This window comes from Aquarana catesbeiana, linkage group LG01 (assembly GCF_042186555.1).
Source record: "Aquarana catesbeiana isolate 2022-GZ linkage group LG01, ASM4218655v1, whole genome shotgun sequence".
Lineage (NCBI taxonomy): Eukaryota > Metazoa > Chordata > Amphibia > Anura > Ranidae > Aquarana > Aquarana catesbeiana.
The window spans coordinates 392,161,419-392,184,232 of record NC_133324.1 but is presented as its reverse complement, the minus strand read 5'-3'; the positions used below and the strand labels follow the sequence as shown (position 1 = coordinate 392,184,232).

Below are 22,814 nucleotides of genomic sequence, written 5' to 3'. Positions count from 1 at the left end.
TGGGTCAGACATGAGATCATGCTGCATGTCTTATGGCACTGTGTCATCCAGCATGCTTGTGTCCTCCCTGCTCTCCAGCTCAGAGGAGCATAATGGCTGATGTGAGACAGTCAGGGGGGAGTCAGAGCACCCAGCCAGCTTTTGAGTGTAATACAGCACGTCCCTGGGTTGCTCTTTGGATTTCAGAGGCTTGTGTGACTTACCCCCCTGCTCAGCGTTTTTCTCCAGGCCACGCTGTGGTTTAGGAGGCTGAGGCTGTCCGGCGCCATCTTGGCCAGCTTGGGGCTCCAAGGCCGCGGCCTCCGCTTGGTCCCCCAGGGTCATCATCTGCTCGGATCCAATGACTAGCGGTACTGGACACTTCCAGGAGGTAACAGGCAGCGTTGTTAGGCAGAAACGGGCAAAATCTATTGCGAAGAAAGGATGAAATGCAGGATCATCAGTGGGAGCTCCGTGCAGCAGGTCCGCTCACATGCCTCATCAGGCCACGCCTCCTACTATTCTTGGTTTGTTTGATTCTGAACTCCACATGTTAGTTGAGAGAGCTGATCACATTTGCCTCTAGAACTGGGTAGGAGCCGGACAGTCTACTCCTATTATAGTTTGTTGCCTACCAGGCTGAGGAGGGGGGGACGGCAAGATTTAGCCAGTGATTGGATGTGGGGGCTGAAGGAGAGGTCAGAGTCTAGTATTACACCCAGCAAAAATTTTGCAGACTTGATTCACACTATAAAAGTAGCTTTAGTAGTTTACATTTTAAGAGTGACAAACCAGGTAGATTTTTTTCTTTTTAATTTAAAATGTCAGTGTATTATTTCACAGAAACATGACAGAAATATAATACAGACTCGGTTCTGATTATATAAGCAGCTTTAATAGGCCACGCTTTGAGAGGGAGGGACCAAGGAGATTTTAAGGAAGAAATCAAAACTAGAGTGTATTATCTCACATAAAAAGATATAAATATTGAACTGAATCCATACACTTTAGGTGCTTTTATTAGACTACACTTTAAATGGAAAGACACCAGTCCACTTTTTATTAAAAAAAATCAACTGCAGAATGTATTGATTTTTCTTAAAACTACAAAAATATTACGTGACTACGTGTGCACTGTGCATTTGTGCAATATATAAACTTTTTCAATGGGTAATATATTTTTTTTTTTTCCAATACATTTTTATTGAGTTTTATAGTTTGCATGAAGAAAACAAGAACACAAAGAAAACAAAGGAAACAAAGAATATAACAACAACATGGCTGTGTTACATCTCATAGCTTATTCCTCTTCCTTATTAGTTTTCTATTTACATTTATTACTTGACTACCTGTTGTTATTAACCATGGGAATTTTCCTGAGATAGGAGCATAGTAGCAAGTTCGACCCTAGCGATCTCTCTATTTGGTCATGGGGCCGGACCTTAATGCTACGCTTTTCCCTATAGTTTAAACAATCAAGGTTTACATAAGTATAATCAAAAAGAATTATATGTAACAAGTAACACAACCTGTCTTAACAACAATATTCTAAGCATTGTTAATCAGTCATGGTGCCTCTTTTAGTGCTGATCATATTTCTTACAAAATTGTTTCTCTTGTGTACCATTCAAACCAAGACTTCCACTTTTGATTCATCTTTTTGTAGTTTCCTGTAGATGAAGAACATAATTTTTTATATGTACCATGTGTATGTATGGTTTGTATTACTTCAGCAATATTTGGTGTTTTTGGGTCCCTCCAGTGTAAGATAGTTAGATGAGCAGCCAGTAGTATATGTGATGCCACTATCCTATATTGTTAAGGGATATTATTTAGCTCTAGTGAAAGTACTGCCATTCCTGGACTCAGTGGCACTTGAAGGCCTGTGGTTTTGAATATTAGCCCTTCTATTTGATACCAAAGTGACCATAGGTTTGGGCAAGACCACATAATATGTAAAAGTGTTCCTCTGCACCCGCACAACCTCCAACAATTTGGTGAAGCCTTAGGGTATATTTTTGCAATAAGGTATGGGGTCAGGTACCATCTAAGAATTAATTTATGTTACATCTCCCATAGATTTGTGCTCTTTGTAGAATTGTAGATGAGACGGAGTGTTTTTTCCCAGTGTTGAGTTGGGTATTCTGTCCCTATTTCTTGTTCCAAGGCTATCATTGATTGAGATTTAGTACATATATTTTTTTCCTGCAGACCTGAGTATATGATTGATATACCCTTGGTCACAGGTGGGTTTTGTTGGTAATATTGGGTTATTTTTTCTGGGAATATTGTGAATAGTTGGGAGCTTTTTTTAAGAAGATGGGCTATCTGGGAGTATTTATATTGTTCTCGTGGGGGTAACTGGTATTCTGTTTGTAGAATTTTAAATTTTTTAAGTCCCGAGCCCTCTAGTATGTCTTCTAAATAGGTGATGCACTTTCCCATCCATAGCTTGAAGTTGCCATCAGGAATTATATGATCTATTGCTGAAATGGAGAGTTTTATGCCACATACACATGAGCGGACTTTTCAGCATCAAAGGTCCGACGGTCTTTCCGACGGACTTTCGACGGAGTTACGACGGACTTTCGAACGACCGGACTTGCCCATGCATGAACGGACTAAAATCCATTCGAAAGTCCATTCATTTGAACGTGATGACGTACGAAGGGACTAGAATAATTTCTTAGCCAGTAGCCAATAGCTGCCCTTGCGTCCTTTTTTGTCCGTCGGACTAGCATAGAGACGAACGGATTTTTCAACCGGACTTGAGTCCGTCGGAAAGATTTGAAACATGTTCCGAATCTAAAGTCCGTCTGATTTTCAACAGAAAAGGTTTGCTGAAGGTTCCGATGAAGCCCACACACGGTTGGATTGTCTGACGGATTTGTTCCGTCGGACCAGTCCGGTCGAAAAGTCCGGTCGTGTGTACATGGCATTAAAGGTGATGTTTTCCCACTCCATTTTGGTATTTCCTAAGATGGATCCATGCTCTTATTGAAGCTAAAATAGTAGAAGCGAGTTTGAGATCTAGAGATACGTTGTGATGCACTGTCATTAAGAAGTCTCGTAAGTTACCTTTTGGGATTTGGGTTCGTTCTATTTCCTTCCACACAGGGTCAGAGTCCGGCAGCATCCAATGTTGGATCTGCGTTAATATAGTTGCAAAATAGTAGTCTTGTAGATGAAGATGGCCAATACCACCCGATTTCCTGTGTTTGATTAATTTGCTAAATGCACATCTAGCCCTCCTACCCTGCCATAGGTACTTGTTTAGGATTGATTGGAGAGCATTAAAGTATGAGTTGGGTATTGTGATTGGAATGGGCAATATTTTGAACAGCAACTATACCAGCCAACTTTTGATAAAAAAAATCAACATTACAGTGCTTTTAGTTTATCGAAAAAAGCCACCAGAATACTGTACTGACTACATTATCCACTTCAGCCCAAGAGCCATTTCAAGAGTTTTTTTTTTTCCTGAAAGCAGAGACTCTGGAGAAAAAAATGGTGGTAGTAGCATTTTTTTTCATAACACATGAAATTAATACAACTGTTTATCAAACCCATATTTTTGAAAAAAAAAAAAAAAAAAAACTTAAATTAATTTTAGTGAAAACAATCGTAATATATTATCCATTTTTTTTGTAAAATACCAAACATTACCGTATTTTTCGGACTATAAAATGCACTTTTTTCCCCCAGAAATATGGGGGGAAATGTCCCTGCGTCTTATGTTGCGACTATATGACAGGCACCACCCCCCGCCACCGCTGACACCGCTCCCTTCCACCGCTCACATCGCCTCCCGGCGCCACCACCGGAAGAGAGGCAGGAGAGAGGGGGACAGACTTCCAAACCCCCCACCCCCCGTGGGCGCCGGGCGATCTTCCGACTGGTTTCTGAGAAAGAAAACAGCATTCGGCCGCTCGGGCTGCTCTGTCTTCTGTTAGGTGGATGGAATAACATCAGGGTAGGGCTGCGTTTGTGGCAATGTTCACTCTGCATTTCTTTGGCAACATTCACTCTGCATTTCTATGGTAATGATCAGTCTGCATTTCTATGGCAATGGTCACTCTGAATTTTCTATGGAAATGGTCACTCTGCATTTTCTATGGAAATGGTCACTCTGCATTTTCTATGGCAATGGTCACTCTGCATTTCCTTGGCAATGGTCACTCTGCATTTCCTTGGCAATGGTCACTCTGCATTTCCTTGGCAATGGTCACTCTGCATTTCATGGGCACTGGAAAATATTTTAGTACACTATTTGGTTCAAAATATTTTTTTTGTTTTCCTCCTCTAAAACTTATGTGTGTCTTATGGTCAGGTGCGTCTTATGGAGCGAAGAAAATGGTAATTTGAAAATAGATACTGAACATGTCAAGCCTTTAAACTGCATGTGCCAGTGAAGCGGTGAAAAACGTTCATTCCCAAAATTGTCTATAGGCAACCTTTTAAAAGCCCTTACAGCTCATCATTTAGACTTACAGCTCACTTATACCAAGATGCTACCTGCGCTGTGGGTATTATTTTTGACCCTCCAGCAGTTGCTTAAATGTGTACCCTACTAATTTTCATCAAAGAGTGAAAATAAAATATAAAGCAGCGCTCTTGTGTGATACATTCTGCACAAATCTTAGCCCCCCTCCCCCAATTTACTCACTTCAAATGACACAGTTATATAACATGAGTGTACAAAATTCAGAGTGCATAAATACTCAACACATAAAAAATAAAAGTGCTTTAACAATAATCAAGTTTCTGTGTATTTTAGCATAGTGCATTAAACACAACTACTGTGTTCCACTCCAATAAAAAGTTTGCGCTCCAAGACTACAACAAGTATGACATTTCACTCCACCAACAAGCTTCAGTGCAGTGCCTAATTTAGCAAAAGGTTCCATCACTTCTCCAGTCCTGAGTACAGGTGATCACCACTCCCAGATATATTCTGGTTTGTGACTCAAGCAAGCGAACAGAGAAACAGAAAAGCAGATATTGCGCAACAAGTTTATTTAAATGGTCAAAAGTACAAAGAAATAAAATGAATACAAACTTACAATACATGGTGCCTTCTGGCACCCAGTATATCCAGAATATGCAGGATTGGCAGAGTGGTGGAACCTTATGCTAAATTAAAGTGGTTATAAACCCTTAAATATACCCAGCAAAGGGACAATCCTCAGGTGATACAGAGAAATGAGACAAATCCTCCTTACAAAAGTAAGTTGTGCCTGTATATCTGTAGTCTTCTCTTCTCTGCTTACATACAACGGACGGAGAGTTGAAGTTACACTCTGCAGAGCTCAGTGGAAAGAGGAAAGCTCAGTGAGGAAAGCTCTAATAGCTGACTGGAGAAAAGAGACATAACCCCACCACACAGCACACAGGAACACAGCTGTCAATCTACTGGGATCCCTCCCCTGTCACCATTTTTCTCTTGGGTGTCAGGAAAAATTGTCGGAAGTGATTCATGCTGATAGCAGAGGAACAAAGCAGCAGACAGAAATTACACTTAGTGCTTTTAATTGAGACAAGTACAGACTATAGAGAGATATGCTTTGTTTTATTTCATGTCTAGGGTGTACAAACACATTAGGTGTTTTTGGCTCATTAGTTCACTAGGAGTCAATGATTTTTGGTGCATATTAGGGTGTTTCATTTTCTAATGGAAAAAAATAAACTGTAAAATGTTTGCAGACTTTGCTTAAGCCCCGAGTCTGAGTGATGTAAAAGATATATATGCTAAATTTCAAGAAGATAATATTTAGAGGTTGTACACTTTGATCTGTTTTGTAAAAGTAGGCAAAAAATATGATTTTTCAATGTTAATTACTTTTATTGGGAAAACTAGAAATCACAAACTTAAAATACTATGGAAACTTTACACTAAGATTAATAGGTAATATGATATGCAAAACATGTGTTATATTAATCAGCTTTGAACAATGCAATCCCTTGTTTTTTCGATTGGTGACGACTTTTCTGTGATGCTCGACTACCCTCAACAAGAATTGTTTTTGTTGTTCATCCCTGACTGATTCGTTATACTTTTTTATCAGAGCAATTCCTCTTACTGCGGTATCATTGACAACCTTAAGAGCGTTCACATGGCTTCTTAGAGAATCACTGCAGTATTCTGTCATGTTGTGGATCCCAAACAATTCAAAGAACGTCTTTGTTTTATTAGTAACGAAATGGCTCAGGTCTCTTCCTTCAAAAACCATATTTTTACCCTTTAATCGTTTCACTTCCTTTTTCTTTGCAGGTTTGGTTTCTAAATTTTTAGTCATATATTCCTTAACAGCCTGAGTAATACGTTCATCCAAAAAAGCCAATCCTATGTTTGTTTCTGACAGATACCAAAGGTGTCTCTTAGCAACTGTGAGAGCACATTTTTTGCCGTCTGCATCTGGGTAAGTGCTCAAAAGCTGTAGCATATCCAAATCATTCTTTGGAGCCCATCGACTTAAATTGCCTCATCCCAAAAGCGAACATATATGAGGCTGACAAAATGTGCAACCCATTTCATTCCTTCCAATTGTCGTTGAGGAATATTCAACTGTTTAGAGAAGAGGATAATTTTAAGTGCATATATTGCCTTTGCCATCCATCTTGCTTGATGCAGTGCCCCTGGGATCCTGAAACTGAAGTCGTTTTTAGACCAACCTCCTAGGTACAGGAGTGAGAGTTGTAATAACTCTTTGTAGTCTTCTCTTGGATGGCTTCTGTCTTTTAGGACATTTTGGATGTAGTTAACCATTTTCACTCATTGTTCTTCTAGAAATCCTTGAACGGGACTTTCTTCATCCAGCATTGTTGTATATGACTTCTTATCAAGTGAAGCCCACAGACTTTGCTTTGATAAAAGTGAATGTGTGCAATCCCTAAATATTATCCAATCTTCTTGAAATTTGGCATATATCTTTTACATCACTGAGGCTCGGGGCGTAAGCAAAGTCATATGAAAATCACATCTTTGGAAAAATGAAACACCCTAGTGCATATATATGTATATTAAATTGATTCTGCTAGATCTGTGATTGCATTCACATGTGCTGCTGGCTCCTGTGTTTACCTATGAGCATCGCCTGCTCTACTGTGGATTTATATCCTTTTGCCCATAACTTCCTGGCCTGCCTCCCAGTCCGCTTCCCTATAAAGCTGGCCATACATTATACAATTTTCTTATTCAATTTCCTTTAGATTTACCTTCAAATATGTAGTGCAAGGGCCTTCCTGATTGCATGTACATTGAAAGTGTTTAGGTGTGACCTCATATTATATGGTTTTGGTAAGTCTAAAGGAAAATTGTACAAGAAAATTGTATCATGTATGGCCAGTCTTAATAGACATGCTCGGTGCCCAGGTTGCCTGAGAAACTTCCTAGTTTCTCTGTGCTTCTGCTTTGCCTTGTATAACTTGTATTCTGTACCATTCTCTCTGGTCTTCCATCCACCCTGCCATCTGTACTCTGCACACGTGCATAGTCTCCATATTGTCAGGTGGGTTACCTGGTTCCAGTGTGCTGTGCTGCAAGTCCACCCCACCATCTGGGGCCCTGGTGAAGAAGTAGGTTGGGGCTTAGACTCCATACTTTGGAGTTTGCCTCAAGTTGGCTTTCTATAAGGGCTCACTATCAAAGAATCTTGACAAGAACCTAATCACTATTCCAATGTATGACACTTCTCTAGTCTACTACATTTTGTTGTACCAGGCTAGTGATTGTACTAAGCCAAGATCAAAGTTCTTCTTCTGTTACTACTACATGCAAGGATTAAAGAGGTTGTAAACTCTCGCCATTTTTCACCTTAATGCATTCTATGCATTAAGGTGAAAAACCTCCTGTGCTGCAGTAGCGCCCCCGAGCCCTCCTTATACTTACCTGAGCCCCATAATTCCCACGGCGGGAACGAGCACACCAGCTCCGGCCAGTGCCTTGTTTCCTGATTGGATAGATCGATAGCAGCGAAGCCATTGGCATCCACTGCTGCCAATCAAATCCAATGACGCGGGCGCCAGGGGGCGGAGCAGAGTCCTGCTGTCTATGTCTACGGACACAGCAGCAGGACACGGGAGCATGCCCGCAAAGGTGTCCCTGAAGGAGAGCGCTTCTCCAGGGCACTCAAGAAGAGGAGGAGCCAGGAGCACCATGGAAGAAACCCCAGAAGAGGAGGATCGGGGCCACTCTGTGCAAAAGAAACTGCACAGCGGAGGTAAGTATGACATGTTTGTTGTTTATTTTTTTTAAACCGAACCCTTACAACCACTTTAATTATGTTGCAAATAAAGATGTATTTTAATTTATTATACTTTTTTTTACAATACAAAACACTTTATTCTATAATCTATAAAGTGTCCTTGCAGCAGAACTTTAGTACATATCCTGTGCAATCTCTAGGATCCGAAAAAAAAAACTATTTTCATAATGTTTTGCTTATTGATAAGAAAGGAATTTGTGTAATGCGTCACAGATAAACTAGCTAATTATTAAACAGCTTTGTTATTCAAGAGTTCAGAAAATCTTGAAAGGCTGTTATAGGCTCACTACATTGTAAAATGTATTTACTTTAATTTTTGAATTGTGCAAATGCATTTTAAGAACAAACATAAATTACCTAAAATAATGCACATTTTTATAAGCCCGATGTAAACATCAAGAACTCTGCCTTGCTTTTGCAGCATTGTTATAACCAAATTGCTGGTAGTCTGAGAAAAAGCCAGGAAATGGGAGAGAAGGGACCACAATTTATTACAATATGGACTGGTCACAAGCAAACAGGGTCTTTCTAGTTTTCCAATTTATGCTATAAATGGCGCCAATCCCTGGAAGCACCGTGGTACCCCAGAGGCAGGGTGGGCAGACTTTTCACCTTAGGGTTTAGATTACAATAGGTAACAACGGTATGTGAACAGATAATTAGAAAAGGAACTAACCCCCAAAAAAAGATGGGACTTTAACGGCAACAAAAATACAAAAATATAAATATAATTAAAAAAAAAATACATATATACAAATATGAAACATCAAACCACTAGACATTAATAACAATAATGATGGCATTCCCATAGCGGTCCAGACGGCCCAACGCGTTTTGGGGCACAGAACGTCCCTTCGTCAGGGGCAGTAGTCAGGAAGGGATCACACTGTATGATAAAGATCAAAAACATAATAAATAACAATGAAATAATTTCAGTAATTTACAACAATTATTTGCAATAAAGGACATACAGCATAAAAATTGCATAAGAGCATACCCAAGATGATCATCATATAAGTTTACTGCTGGATTGGAGGTGGCGGTAGCGTCACAAACATACATCACTTGTGTCACAAGGACACTGTAGTACCGGGTGGTTTATCAAGCATCCACACAAGTCCCACATACGGACAGCAGGAGATGACACACAAATGAGTAAATACTAAATGGTCCTGAAGGCTCTCTCCAAGGTATATGATCTAACAAAAAGGTAAGGAAAAATCTATATGTATGTGCCAGGCTGCTCTGTGTCCCAAGGATTTCTCCCTTGAACATACAAAAGCAGAGAGTGCCTTTTTGTTAGATTATATACCTTGGAGAGAGCCTTCAGGACCATTCAGTATTTACTCATTTGTGTGCCATCTCCTGCTGCCTGTATGTGGGACTTGTGTGGAAGCTTGATGACCCACCCGGTACTACAGTGTCCTTGTGACACAAGTGATGTATGTTTGTGATGCCACCGCCACCTCCAATCCAGCAGTAAACGTATATGATGATCATCTTGGGTATGCTCTTATGCGATTTTTATGCTGTATGTCCTTTATTGCAAATTATTGTTGTAAATTACTGAAATTATTACATTGTTATTTACTGTATATACTCAAATATAAGTCGAGATTTTCAGCCCTTTTTTTTGGGCTGAAAGTGCCCCCCTCGACTTATATTCGAGTCACCGCCGTCTGCCTACATGATCAGCGTGTCATACAGGCAGATGGCGGCCAGCATGTGCTATTACTATTCGGGGGCCATTCACTGTTCAAAAGCCACGCCTCCTCCTCGTCTGTGTTTTAGGCAGAATACTCCATTTCCCAGCAGTCAGTGTACAGCCTATCACGGACATTCTCTCATCCTCGTCCGTGGTATGAGGATGAGAGAATGTCCGTGATAGGCTGACTGCTGGGAAATGGAGTTTTCTGCCTATCACGGATGAGGAGGAGGAGCGGCTTTTGAACAATGAATGGCCGCCGAATAGTAATAGCACACGCTGATCGGCGGAGCGGCACATGGAGGCATGCACAGGACACAGGTAGGATGCACACATACACAGGACACAGACACATGCACACATACACAGGACACATACACAGGACACCTGTACATATACACATGACACATTCACATATACACAGGACACTTGACACATGCACATACACAGGACGCATACACAGGACACATACACAGGACACATGCATATACACAGGACACATGTACAGGACACATGCACATATACACATGACGCATGCACATACACAGGACATATGCACAGGACACATGCACATATACACATGACACATGCACATACACAGGACACATGCACAGGACACATGCACATATACACATGACACATGCACATATACACAGGACGCATGACACATATACACAGGACACATGACACATGCACATATACACAGGACACATGACACATGCACATATGCACAGGACACATGCACAGGACACAGGGAGGTATACAGCTGCAGATGGGCATTGTTGACCCTCTTTTTCCAATTACAGTAGCTGCTACATTTCTCACCCTCGTCTTATACTCGGGTCAATAAGTTTTTCCCTTTTTTTTGGTAAATTAGGGCCTCGACTTATACTCGGATCGACCTATACTCGAGTATATACGGTATTATGTATTTGATCTTTATCATACAGTGTGATCCCTTCCTGACTACTGCCCCTGATGAAGGGACGTCCTGTGTCCCGAAATGCGTCGGACTGTCTGGACCTCTATGGGAATTCCATCATCATTGTTATTAATGTTTAGCGGTTTCATGTTTCATATTTGTATATATGCATCTTTTTTAATAAATTATATTTATATTTTTGTATTTTCGCTGCCGTTAAAGTCCCAGCTTTTTTGGGGGGAAAGTTCCTTTCCTAATTAATTGTACAAGGGATGTTGGCAATTTTCCATTGGTGTGGTTGGATGTTCTCCTTCTATATCTGTATGTGAACAGATAGGTGCCAATCACTACAAACAAAAAATGTTTTATTGATGCTCACTAAAAAAAATCCTGGGATGTCTCCTTAACTACTTCAATACTATACACTTTCCCCCCTTTCTGCCCAGGCCATTTTTAAGTTTTCAGGGTTGTCACAGTTTGAATGACAATTGCTTTATTTACCTTTTTTGTGGTATTTAATGACCACTGGGTTTTTTATTTTTTTGATATATAAACAAAAAAATACAGAAAAAAAATGTCTTCAGTTCTGTTATAATATTTGCAAAAAAATAATCTTTCTTCACAAAATGTAGGCCAAAATGTATGCTGCTACATTTGTTTTGGTAAAAATAACCCAAAGCACTGTATATGCAGTCTGTGTTAAAGTTATCGAGTTTACAATCTACTGTATAGTATATATATTTACAAATGGATCAATCCTGATATACTGATGGCCTATCTCATTTGTTGAGGACCTAAAATTCGAGGAAAGTACAAATACCCCAAATGGGCCCTTTTTGGAAAGTTGACAGCCCAAAATGTTTAGTAAGAGCCATAGTAAGGTTTTTGAAGTTGTAATTTTTTTCTCACTATTTTTTGGAAAATGATGAAATTCAATCAAACTTTTTTTTTTGTTTGTTTTTTTACAAAGTTGTCATTTTAACACATTGCACACACAGCATAGTCATATTTTTTAATTATTATACCCTGAAACACATTTTGCCACACTCTGCCTTTTGAGTATGGGGATGCTACATGTGTGGGACTTTTTCACAGCTTAAAATGCATAGAAGGGCCCAAAATCCAAAGAGCATCAATTACTCGTCTAGTTTCCTGAATACCTATCACAATTTTGGGGGCCCTGGAGCACCAGGACAGTAGAAACAGTACTACTAGTACTAGTACTTGGCTGCCCCTGGGAATGCCATGTTCACTGGCCAGGAGGTACTAGAGGCTAAATAAAGTGATCAGGGACAATGCGAATGGTGCAGCAGTGATTAGGAACTCTGATTGGGTGGTGGTGATTAGGGACACTGACTGTGACAGTATGTATTAAAAAAAAAAGATGTCATTTTTTTCTTTACATACTGTCACCAGAGTAGTGCACTGACCAGAGTTGTCCTGAAATATATATTAAGTTCCCCTTACTATAGACCTTTCACCCCAAAAGTCATAAGATACTGATCTATCACTGGGGTCTCCAAACTTTCCAAACAAGGGGCTACATTACTGTCCTGCAGACTTTGAGGCAGCCAGGCTGTGGCCAGTGTGAGAAGAGAATGCTCTGGCATTAACTGGAGTAACAATGCCTCAATCATAGGTATCGGGAAAGGAGTAGTGTCCCATCATTGACATCAGTATGCAGGAATAGTGCCCTATCGTTGGTGTCAATGGAAGCAATAGTTTCACATTGTTGGTGTCAGTTGGAGGAATAGTTCACCATTGCTGGACATTTACATGATCCTCATCTCTGTCCAGCGATGTCCACGAGTTCCTCGGCCGTCCAGGACTGTTGCTCCTGATTGGCTGAGACACAGCAGTGGCGCCATTGGCTCCTGCTGCTGTCAATCAAAGTCAGTTAACCAATTAGGAGAGAGAGGGGTGTGGCTGAATGGCAGCTCCGTGTCTGAATGGACACATGGAGCTGCAGCTTGGCTCTGATGCCCCCCATAGCAAGCTGTTTGCTGTGGGAGCACTCAACAGGTGGGAGGGGACAGGAGCTCCAAAAAGGCACCCAAAAAGAGGACGATCCGGGCTGCTCTGTGCAAAACCACTGCAACAGAGCAAATAAGTATAACATGTTTGTCATTTGAAAAAAAACAAAAAACGAGACTATACATTCACTTTAGGACAAGCAAAGGGTCGCATATGGCCCTCGGGCTGCAGTTCATAAACCGCTGATCTATCAGGTGTATAGTATAGCCATCTCACATGATATATAGGTGATCATTTTGCTGCAATTCATGATTGCTTTTACTTGCCTCCCTCTTATAATGTGCATGTTTTCATTGTAACAACATAGCCTACCCTACAGCATAATCTCCCCCACTACAGTTTTATAATAATAGCTGTTGGAAATATTAATGTTTTTATTATTATTATTTTTTTTTTTTTGTAGATGTCAGGCTATTATCATTGACACAGTGCTGTATTTAGTGGCTGTTTAATTGTGATTGTTGTGTTGATTTTTCCAGGCCAAGTAGTTTTTCTCTTGACACACACAGCATAGTGGCCTGTGTGAGTAGAAAAGACCCTGTCATTAACTGGAGTAAGATTATGCCCCAATCATTGGTATCGGGGAAGGAGTAGTGTCCTATCATTAATGTCAGTATACAGGAATAGTGCTCTATCGTTGGTGTCAGTTGGAAGCAATAGTTTTGCACTGTTGGTGTCAGTGGGAGGAATAGTTCACCATAGCTGGAGTCAGTGGGAGGAATAGTACCTCATTGTTGGAGTCAGTGGGAGAAATAGTACCCCATTGTTGGTGCCAGTGGGAGGAAAATTACCTCACTGTTGTGTCAGTGGGATGAATAGTACCCCTTTGTTGGTGTCAGTGGGATGAATAGTACCCCATTGTTGGAGTCAGTGGGAGGAATAGTGCACCAAGGGCTTATTTAAGACAAGCAAAGGGTCGCATCTGGCCATCGGGCCGCAGTTCATAAACCGCTGATCTATCAGGTGTACAGTATAGCCATCTCACATGATATATAGGTGATCATTTTGCGGCAATTCATGATTGCTTTTACTTGCCTCCTTGATGTGTCTTATAATTTTCTGTATTGATACTACACATGCATGTATTCGTTGTAACAACATGCCTACCCTACAGCATAACCTCCCCCACTACAGTTCTATAATAATAGGAAATATTAATGTTATTATTATTTTTTTTTTTGTAGATCTCAGGCTGTTATCATTGACACATTGCTGTATTTAGTGGTTGTTTAATTGTGACAGTTGTGTTGATTTTCCCAGGCCAAGTAGTTTTTCTCTTGACACACACAGCATATTGTACTATATTATTTGGTTAATACAAAATAGTAAGTGTTTGTTGTTTTGCTGTATTAGTTGCTGAAGTACTATGTTGTGCAATAATATTATTCATTGTGATTTGGCATGCCTGCTGTCTGTATAAGCAGGATTCATACTTTGTTTATAACACAATGAGAAAACCACAAACATACTGTAGATGTTAATTATTGTTGTTGATAGATGGCGAGATAACTAATTGTTCTCAAATGAGCCGCATGCTCGTAAGAGCCAGTGCAATCTGTTCTTCCTTATTCATCTAACAATTTTCAGCTCTTAGAAAGAATATGGTAAAAGTTTTGCACCCTTTTTCTCCATGGATTATGAACTGTTCTCTTTGGTGGTATTACTAAATTTCAACACTGTTACAATGTGGTAACAGTTCATTGGTAAAAACACTAAGAACTTGATTTGACAGGCTTTTAATCCTATCAGAGCTACTTCTCTCCAATATAAGTCAGTGGGAACACAAAAACAGCTTGATGCAGCTTAGAAGTAGGTCAAATTTAGGTAAGAATTGAAAGCAAGCTGAATATACTGTTGCATACTAGCCCTAAACCTACTGGATCCTTCTCTCCTGATCACGCTGTCACGTCTCATAATCATCCTGTTATGAACACATCATTTTACTTATCCTAATCCTGTCTGCCAAGACCCCCAGTGCTGCCAACACATTTGTATTATGTCCCATCAAGATCAAAATGTTTGCATGACAAGACCTTATATGCAAGCCAGGTCCCCTGGAAATGGTATACCTGGCACAGCCGTACAGTACACCATGCCTGAAAATCTTCACAAACCCATCAGTGCCCCCATCTGGCTTTGCAGTGCAGTACCCCTGGAAATATTCACCGACCCATTACTGGTTCAACAACAGACAGACTGTTTCTAAAAATATCACATTCACCTCTCTGACCCAGTTGTGCAGTGTACTTTTGTATATCACTCTCCATTTCCTTGCTTATCAGTGCAGTGTACCTGGAGACACCACTCACCCATCCCTGGCTTAACAGTGCAGTGTTCATAGATATATTACTTTCCCTTCCCTGGTTCAGCAATGCAGTGTCCTTGGAAATATTACTTTCTTACCCTTGACTGAGCAGTCCAGCATACCTTAAACCTTCTTTTCTCTCCAATCTCTGGTCTAGTGATGCAGTGTACCTAGGACTAATAACTTAATTTCCAGAGTACAGTCCTTAGAAATGTTACTTTCTCTTCCCTGGCTGAGCAGTCCAGCATACCTTTAAATATCATTCTCCAATCTCTAGTCTAGTGGTGCAGTGTACCTAGAAATAATATTCTCATCTCCAGCTCAGCATTATACAGTCCTTGGAAACGTCACCTTTTTTGATTTCTGACTTAGCAATGTCCCTATAAATACCTCTTCCCCTTCTTTTTCAGATCTGCAAAAAAATGTCTTAGCCATTTATGACTCAGCAGTGCAGTTTTTCTTGAAATATCACTTTCCAAACCTTGGTTCTGTAGTAAACTACAGTGCCTCAGGCAATATCGCTCTGTCATCCATGGCTCAGCCATGCAGCATACCTGGAAATGTTTGTGTCACCGTCCTGACTGAGCTCTTCCAGCGTCTTTCGTGATATAATCCTACCCAGACTTCTGATTCCTGCTGAAGAGAAGATGAAGGAAAGCAATGAGCCAGTGCAGAACACTAAAGTTGTACATAGTGCAGTGACCCATAGTAACCAAAAGTCAATTTTTAGGTAGCTCCAGAAAGCTGAAATGTTATTGAATGTTATGGGTTACTAGTAATTAATGTAACATCCTGTCCTAAAAAGGGGTTACTATCCAAATGTAGTCTTGTATGTAGTAAGCCCAGACAGATTTATGGTTTACTTGTTCATCTGGTTTCCCCCTAAACTTAGTGAAGCTGCAGTTTCACTCTGCTGTCAGTAAGTGTCACTGGTACCTCTGGTAATAGAATGAGATGCTACAGCAATACTGAGTTACATAGTTACATAGTAGGTGAGGTTGAAAAAAGACACAAATCCATCAAGTCCAACCTATGTGTGTGATTATATGTCAGTATTACATTGTATATCCCTGTATGTTGCGGTTGTTCAGGTGCTTATCTAATAGTTTCTTGAAACTATCAAAGCCCCCCGCTGAGACCACCGCCTGTGGAAGGGAATTCCACATCCTTGCCACTCTTAAAGTAAAGAACCCTCTACGTAGTTTAAGGTTAAACCTCTTTTCTTCTAATTTTAATGAGTGGCCATGAGTCTTGTTAAATTCCCTTCTGCGAAAAAGTTTTCTCCCTATTGTGGGGTCACCAGTATGGTATTTTTATATTGAAATCATATCCCCTCTCAAGCGTCTCTTCTCCAGAGAGAATAAGTTCAGTGCTCACAACCTTTCCTCATAACTAATATCCTCCAGACCCTCTATTAGCTTTGCTGCCGTTCTTTGTACTCGCTCCATTTCCAGTATATCCTTCCTGAGGACTGGTGCCCAGAACTGGACAGCATACTCTAGGTGCAGCCAGACCAGAGTCTTGTAGAGTGGGAAAATTATCGTTTTATCTCTGGAATCAATCCCCTTTTTAATGCATGCCAATATTCTGTTTGCTTTGTTAGCAGCAGCTTAGCATTACATGCCATCGCTGAGCCTATCATTTACTAGGACCCCCAGGTCCTTTTCCATCCTAGATTATCCCAGAGGTTCTCCCCCCAGTGTATAGATTGCTTTCATATTTTTGCCACCCAAATGCATTATTTTAACTTTTTCTACATTGAACCTCATATGCCATGTAGTTGCCCACCCCATTCATTTGTTCAGATCTTTTTGCAAGGTTTCATCATCCTGCGAAGTTATTGCCCTGCTTAGCTTAGTATTGTCCGCAAATACAGAGATTGAACTGTTTACCCCATAATCCAGGTCATTTATGAACAAATTAAACAGGATTGGTCCCAGCACAGAACCCTGGGAGACCCTATAACCCACCCCTGACCATTCCGATTACTCCCCATTTATCATCACCCTCTGAACTCGCCCTTGTAGCCAGTTTTCAATCCATTTACTCACCCTATGGTCCATGCCAATGGACCTTATTTTGTACAGTAAAAGTTTATGGGGAACTGTGTCAAATGCTTTTGCAAAATCCAGATACACCACGTCTATGGGCCTTCCTTTATCTAGATGGCAACTTACCTCCTCATAGAAGGTTATAGATTGGTTTGGCAAGAATGATTCCTCATGAATCCATGCTGATTGCTGCTAATGATACCGTTCTCATTACTAAAATCTTGTATATAGTCCCTTATCATCCCCTCCAAGAGTTTACATACTATTGATGTTAGGCTAACTGGTCTGTAATTCCCAGAGATGTATTTTGGGCCCTTTTTAAATATTGGTGCTACATTGGCTTTTCTCCAATCAGCTGGTACCATTCCAGTCAGTAGACTGTCAGTAAAAATTAGGAAAAATGGTCTGGCAATTACTTGACTGAGTTCCCTAAGTGCCCTTGGGTGCAAGCCATCTGGTCCCAGTGATTTATTAATGTTAAGTTTCCCAAGTCTAATTTTAATTCTGTCCTCTGTTAACCATGGAGGTGCATCCTGTGATGTGTCATGAGGATAAACACTGCAGTTTTGGTTACTGAAGCCCCCCGATTCCCTCGTGAAGACTGAGGAGAAGAATACATTCAATACAGTCTCCATCTCCCCATCCTTTGTAACCGGATGTCCTTCCTCATTCTTTATGGAACCAATATGGTCTGTCCTTCCTTTTTTACTGTTTACATACTTAAAGAATTTCTTGGGATTTTATTTGCTCTCCTCCGCTATGTGTCTTTCATGTTCTATATTAGCCGTCCTTATTGCACCCTTACATTTCTTGTTTCATTCTTTATAAAGTCTGATTGCTGATGATGATCCCTCAACCTTGTATTTTTTGAAGGCCTTCTCCTTTGCTTTTATACGCATTTTTACATTGGAGTTAAGCCATCCAGGACTTTTGCTCACGCTTTTAAATTTATTACCCAATGGGATGCATCTGCTAATGCCCTTATTTAATATGCTCTTAAAGCAAACCCATCTCTCCTCCGTGTTCTTTGTTCCTAAGATATTATCCCAATTTATGCCTTCTAGCAACGTTTGTAGTTTAGGGAAGTTGGCTCTTTTGAAATTCAGTGTCTTTGTATTCCCCTTATGTTTCCTATTTGTGTGATTTATACTGAAGCCAATTGATCTGTGATCACTGTTGCCTAAGTTGCCCCGTATTTCCACATCCGTGATCAGGTCTGTATTGTTGGTAATCAGTAGATCCAGTAACTCTTTATTTCTAGTTGGTGCGTCTACCATCTGACCCATAAAATTGTCCTGCAAGACATTTAGGAACTGGCAAGCCTTAGATGAATCCGCGGTTCCCTCTGCCCTGTCTATGTCTGGATAATTAAAATCCCCCATGATAACACTTCCCATCCTTGCTGATAATCCAAATTGTGATAGGAGATCTTTCTCCCCTTCCCCCCTCAAGTTAGGGGGTCTATAGCATACACCCAGTATTATTTTCCCCTTAGCTTCATCCCTTTGGAGCTCTACCCATAAGGATTTCACCTCCTCCCTAGCTCCCTTAGTGATGTCATCTCTCACATTCACTTGTACATTATTCTTGATATATAGGCATACCCCTCACCCATTTTTACCCTATCTTTCCTTGCGATAAAGGGTATATCCTTGAATGTTTGGAGCCAATCATGAGAGCTGTTGAACCAGGTCTCTGAAATTCCCACAAAATCCAAATCCTCCTCGTACAACAGTATCTCTAGTTCACCCATCTTGTCCACCAAGCTCCTGGCATTGGTGAACATGCCACGTAGTTTAGACAGGTCGCATATTATCCTCTTATTGGGTGTTCCGAGATTGCAACTAGGACTTGCTACTATACTTACTTTGGGTTTATGTGCTTTGGTCAACCTACCGCTAATGCCCCCAATACTACCCTCTGGAATATGTTCCGCGCTGACTATCTCTACCTCTGGACCCCCCTAACTTTTTGGCCATCTTCATTGCCAGCTGATCTGCACCCTCCTCATTTAGGTGCAGTCCATCCCTTCTATAGTACTGGTTATTGACTGAGAAGTCGGCCCAGTCCTCCAGGAACCCAAACCCCTCCTTACTACACCAGCTCTTCAGCTGAATGTTCAGCTGAGTTATGAATGTTTGTTTCCCTTAGCCAACCAGCAAGAAGTTTATTGCCACTGGTGCATGCTGGGGAAATACATCAATATTTAGGGTGGACCATGTGAGCTCTCTCTTCTTCCTGGGCTACAGCCTGTATGTATGTGAAGCTACTAGGGCATTTACTCAAACTGGAGTGTGCAAAATCTAGTGCAGCTCTGCACAGAAACCAATCAGACTTCAGGTTTTATTGTCAAAGCTTAATCAAACAAGCTGAAGTTAGAAGCTGAATGGCAAAGAGCACAGCTGCACCAGTGCTACAGTTTTAGTAAATCTTCCCAACTGAGTGACTAAACCAGGGGCCTAGGAGGCCTTTGCACATGTACTTGGAGCAGAGGTCTGGAAGCAGAAGAATTCTTTCTGACCAGTGTGGTTCTACTGTTTGAGGCCCTGGGCTCAGGAAGCTTCGCATAGGAAGCAAAGGAGATATGATGCCTGGGCTGGAGTACCAATGGTAACGGTGCTTGGGGAGGGAGAGGGAATGAACAGAGAGCCTAGGAAAATGTTGGGAGGATCACGAAGGCTGCTGCTCTTGCTAAAGAAGATACTGTTGCAATTGGAGTCTGCATGTGGACAGGGTCCGTGCACAAGAGCGTACTGCTCATCAATGCCAGGAACCATGCCGAGATTGCAGTCATGTGAAGATCCTAACAGACTTCTAGGGAGGGAGCCAGAACATTGGTTCCCTCACTACTGGAGGACCTGCCACCTTACCAGGTACCACATCTAATGACTGGTTGCTGGTAGCTTGTTCCTTTGCTTGGTTACTCATAACATCTACACTCCTCCACTAGTGTATTCCCAAGTTAACCCTCTTGTAGTAGTGTTGCTTCATACCCCATAGTGCAAATACAGACCCTTTAACCACTTGCAGACCAGCCACCATCATTATACTGCGGCAAGGTGGCAAATCCTGCAAATCGCCGTAGGTGTACATCTGCTCTGGCACTCGCTTTTGTGTGGAGACGGCCCCCACTCCCACTGGCCAGCAAGGGGAGCCAATCACGGGAGTCAGCAGGTGGCCGCCAGACTCCCCAGTGACAGAATAAGGATCTGCTTGTGTAAACAAGGCAGATCTCCATTCTGACAGGGGAAATCACACAGATCCTGTCTTTCTGCTAAGTGTCCCTGCCAGTGTCATTAGTACAATAACAGTGCATATTTTTAGCACTGATTACTGTAATAATGTCACTGGTTCCCAAAAAAGTGTTAAAAATGTCAGTTAGGTGTCCGATCTGTCTGCCACAATGTCGCATTCCCGCTAAAAATCACTGATAGCCAACATTACTAGTAAAAAAATAAAATAATAAAAATGCCATAAATCTATCCCCTATTTTGTAGACACGATAACTTTTGCACAAACCAATCAATATATGCTTATTGTGATTTTTTTCCCAATACAGAACTCATATCGGCCTAAACTGATGACTACATTTGTTTTTTTACATTTTTTGTAAACGTTTTATAGCAGAAAGTAAAACTTTTTTTTTTTCAAAATTGATGCCCTTTTTTTGTTTATAGCGCAAAAAATAAAAAACGCAGAGGTGATCAAATACTACCAAAAGAAATCTCTATTTGTTGGAAAAAAGGACATCAATTTTAGGTACAGCGTTGCATGACTGCGCAATTGTCAGTTAAAGTGACTCAGTGCCGTATCACAAAAAATGGCCTGGTCAGGAAGTGGGTAAATCCTTCCGGGGCTGAAGTGGTTAAATAACTTCAGGCCAGGCTCAAAATGGTAATGCAACTTTACTGAAAAAATGCAGCATGTCAGTACAAAACTAATAACGTCTTATCCTTAATCCTAACTAAGAGCATAGTGGCCCAGGCATACCTCCATGAGATGAGAGTCCTTAATTTCCATGGCTTGGATGTTGTCTGTGATTCCTGCTTTTTTCAGTGCCACACTTGCACTCACAAGTGAGTCTATCATCCACCTATACCCATGTCCTATTCCCAAAAAAGCCCTTGATCTTAGTTGTCCCCCATTGTATATAACAGGTGGGCCCGCCGAATATGCCGAATGTTTTACCCTTTACTTCAGCCTGGTCTGGTGGCAAAGCAGCTAACTGCACACACATTTTTCAACCTGCCTACATGAATGTAATGAATGTTTGAATTCCCTACCTCTATCTCCATGGAGTTTGAGTGAAAGATAATAAACTCCCTTTATTTTGCACTTAAAAGTGTCAGGGCTGGGCACCTGCTATTTAAGAGCAGCTCTTTTCTTTCAGTGCACAGAGGCTGTTCAGCTGTTGGTTAATAACTAGCCACTCATTGTTTCCACAGTGACTCACCTAGTTACCATTACCTGCATCATTAGTCCAGCCTACAGCCAGCCCCTTTTGGCTATTTAAAGAGCTTTGCTCATTTCCTCTGTGCTCTTGCGTGGTCTATGACTGCTACTGTGTATGACTGGACCTGGCTGACAGGGGCATAACTACCACCATAGCGACCCATGCGGGTGCTATGGGGCCCGCAGCCGAGTGGGGCCCAGTGAGGATAAGAGCCGGCACAGTCTCCCAGCCAGGGGAAGAGAGAGGAAAGGAAGAGGCGAGCTGTCCGTATCAGCAGAGAGCTGAATTGCCCAATGTAAGAGCTTTCATCAGAACTTCCAGTGTTCCCGGGGCTCACGTCACATAGCTCCACCTTTTGGCCTGGTGGCTTTGATAGACAGAACGCCGATCCAATGCGGGACATGTGACATCATCAAAGGCGTCGGGCCAAGAGGTGGGGCTATGTGATGATGAGCCCCGGGAAGACAGGAAATTCAAATGAAAGCTATTACAGTGGGCAATCCCACTCTCTGCTGATCCGGGTGGCTTGCCTCTTCCTCTGCATAGGTGGGGCTGTATGGGGCACAGGCAGACCAGACTGTATTGGGCACAGGTCACGCTGTATGGGGCACAGGTCACGCTGTATTGGGCACAGGTCACGCTGTATTGGGCACAGGTCACGCTGCATTGCGCACAGGTCACGCTGTATGTGGCACAGGTCACGCTGCGTTGACACTAGGGCAGCTGGGGGGGGGGGGCTGTTTGCAGGGGGGCCCCATACAACATTTTGCTATGGGGCCCTGCTATTTCTAGTTACGCCCCTGCTGGCTGACTTCTCTTTCGATACCTGCTCCTGTTTTTGCTCCATACTATGCTGACTTATGGCTTCCTGACCCTGGCTCGTCTGATTACCCGCTCTGGTATCCAAAACCTGGCTTCAGTTTTTGACTACGCTCCTGAACGGTGTTATTTTTTGCTATTTTATTAAAGGTGTGACTTTAACTGCATTTTCTGCAGTCCGCCTAGGTAAGTATGATTTGTAAAAACAAAAAAAGAAAAAAGTCATACTTCTCTTTTAATGAAAATGCAATACGCTTAATTTGATCTGCAAGATACTGGAGC

General features: G+C 41.5%; 1 long non-coding RNA gene across 1 annotated transcript in view; it reads right to left on the bottom strand.

The window, feature by feature from the left end:
- The window catches only part of LOC141144168 (uncharacterized), an 88,613-nt gene that overhangs the window by 55,768 nt on the left and 10,031 nt on the right, over positions 1-22,814 (bottom strand). Inside the window, exon 2 of the long non-coding RNA XR_012244365.1 lies at positions 15,764-15,845. This is a non-coding gene — a long non-coding RNA (uncharacterized lncRNA). The remainder of the gene's footprint in view (positions 1-15,763; positions 15,846-22,814) is intronic.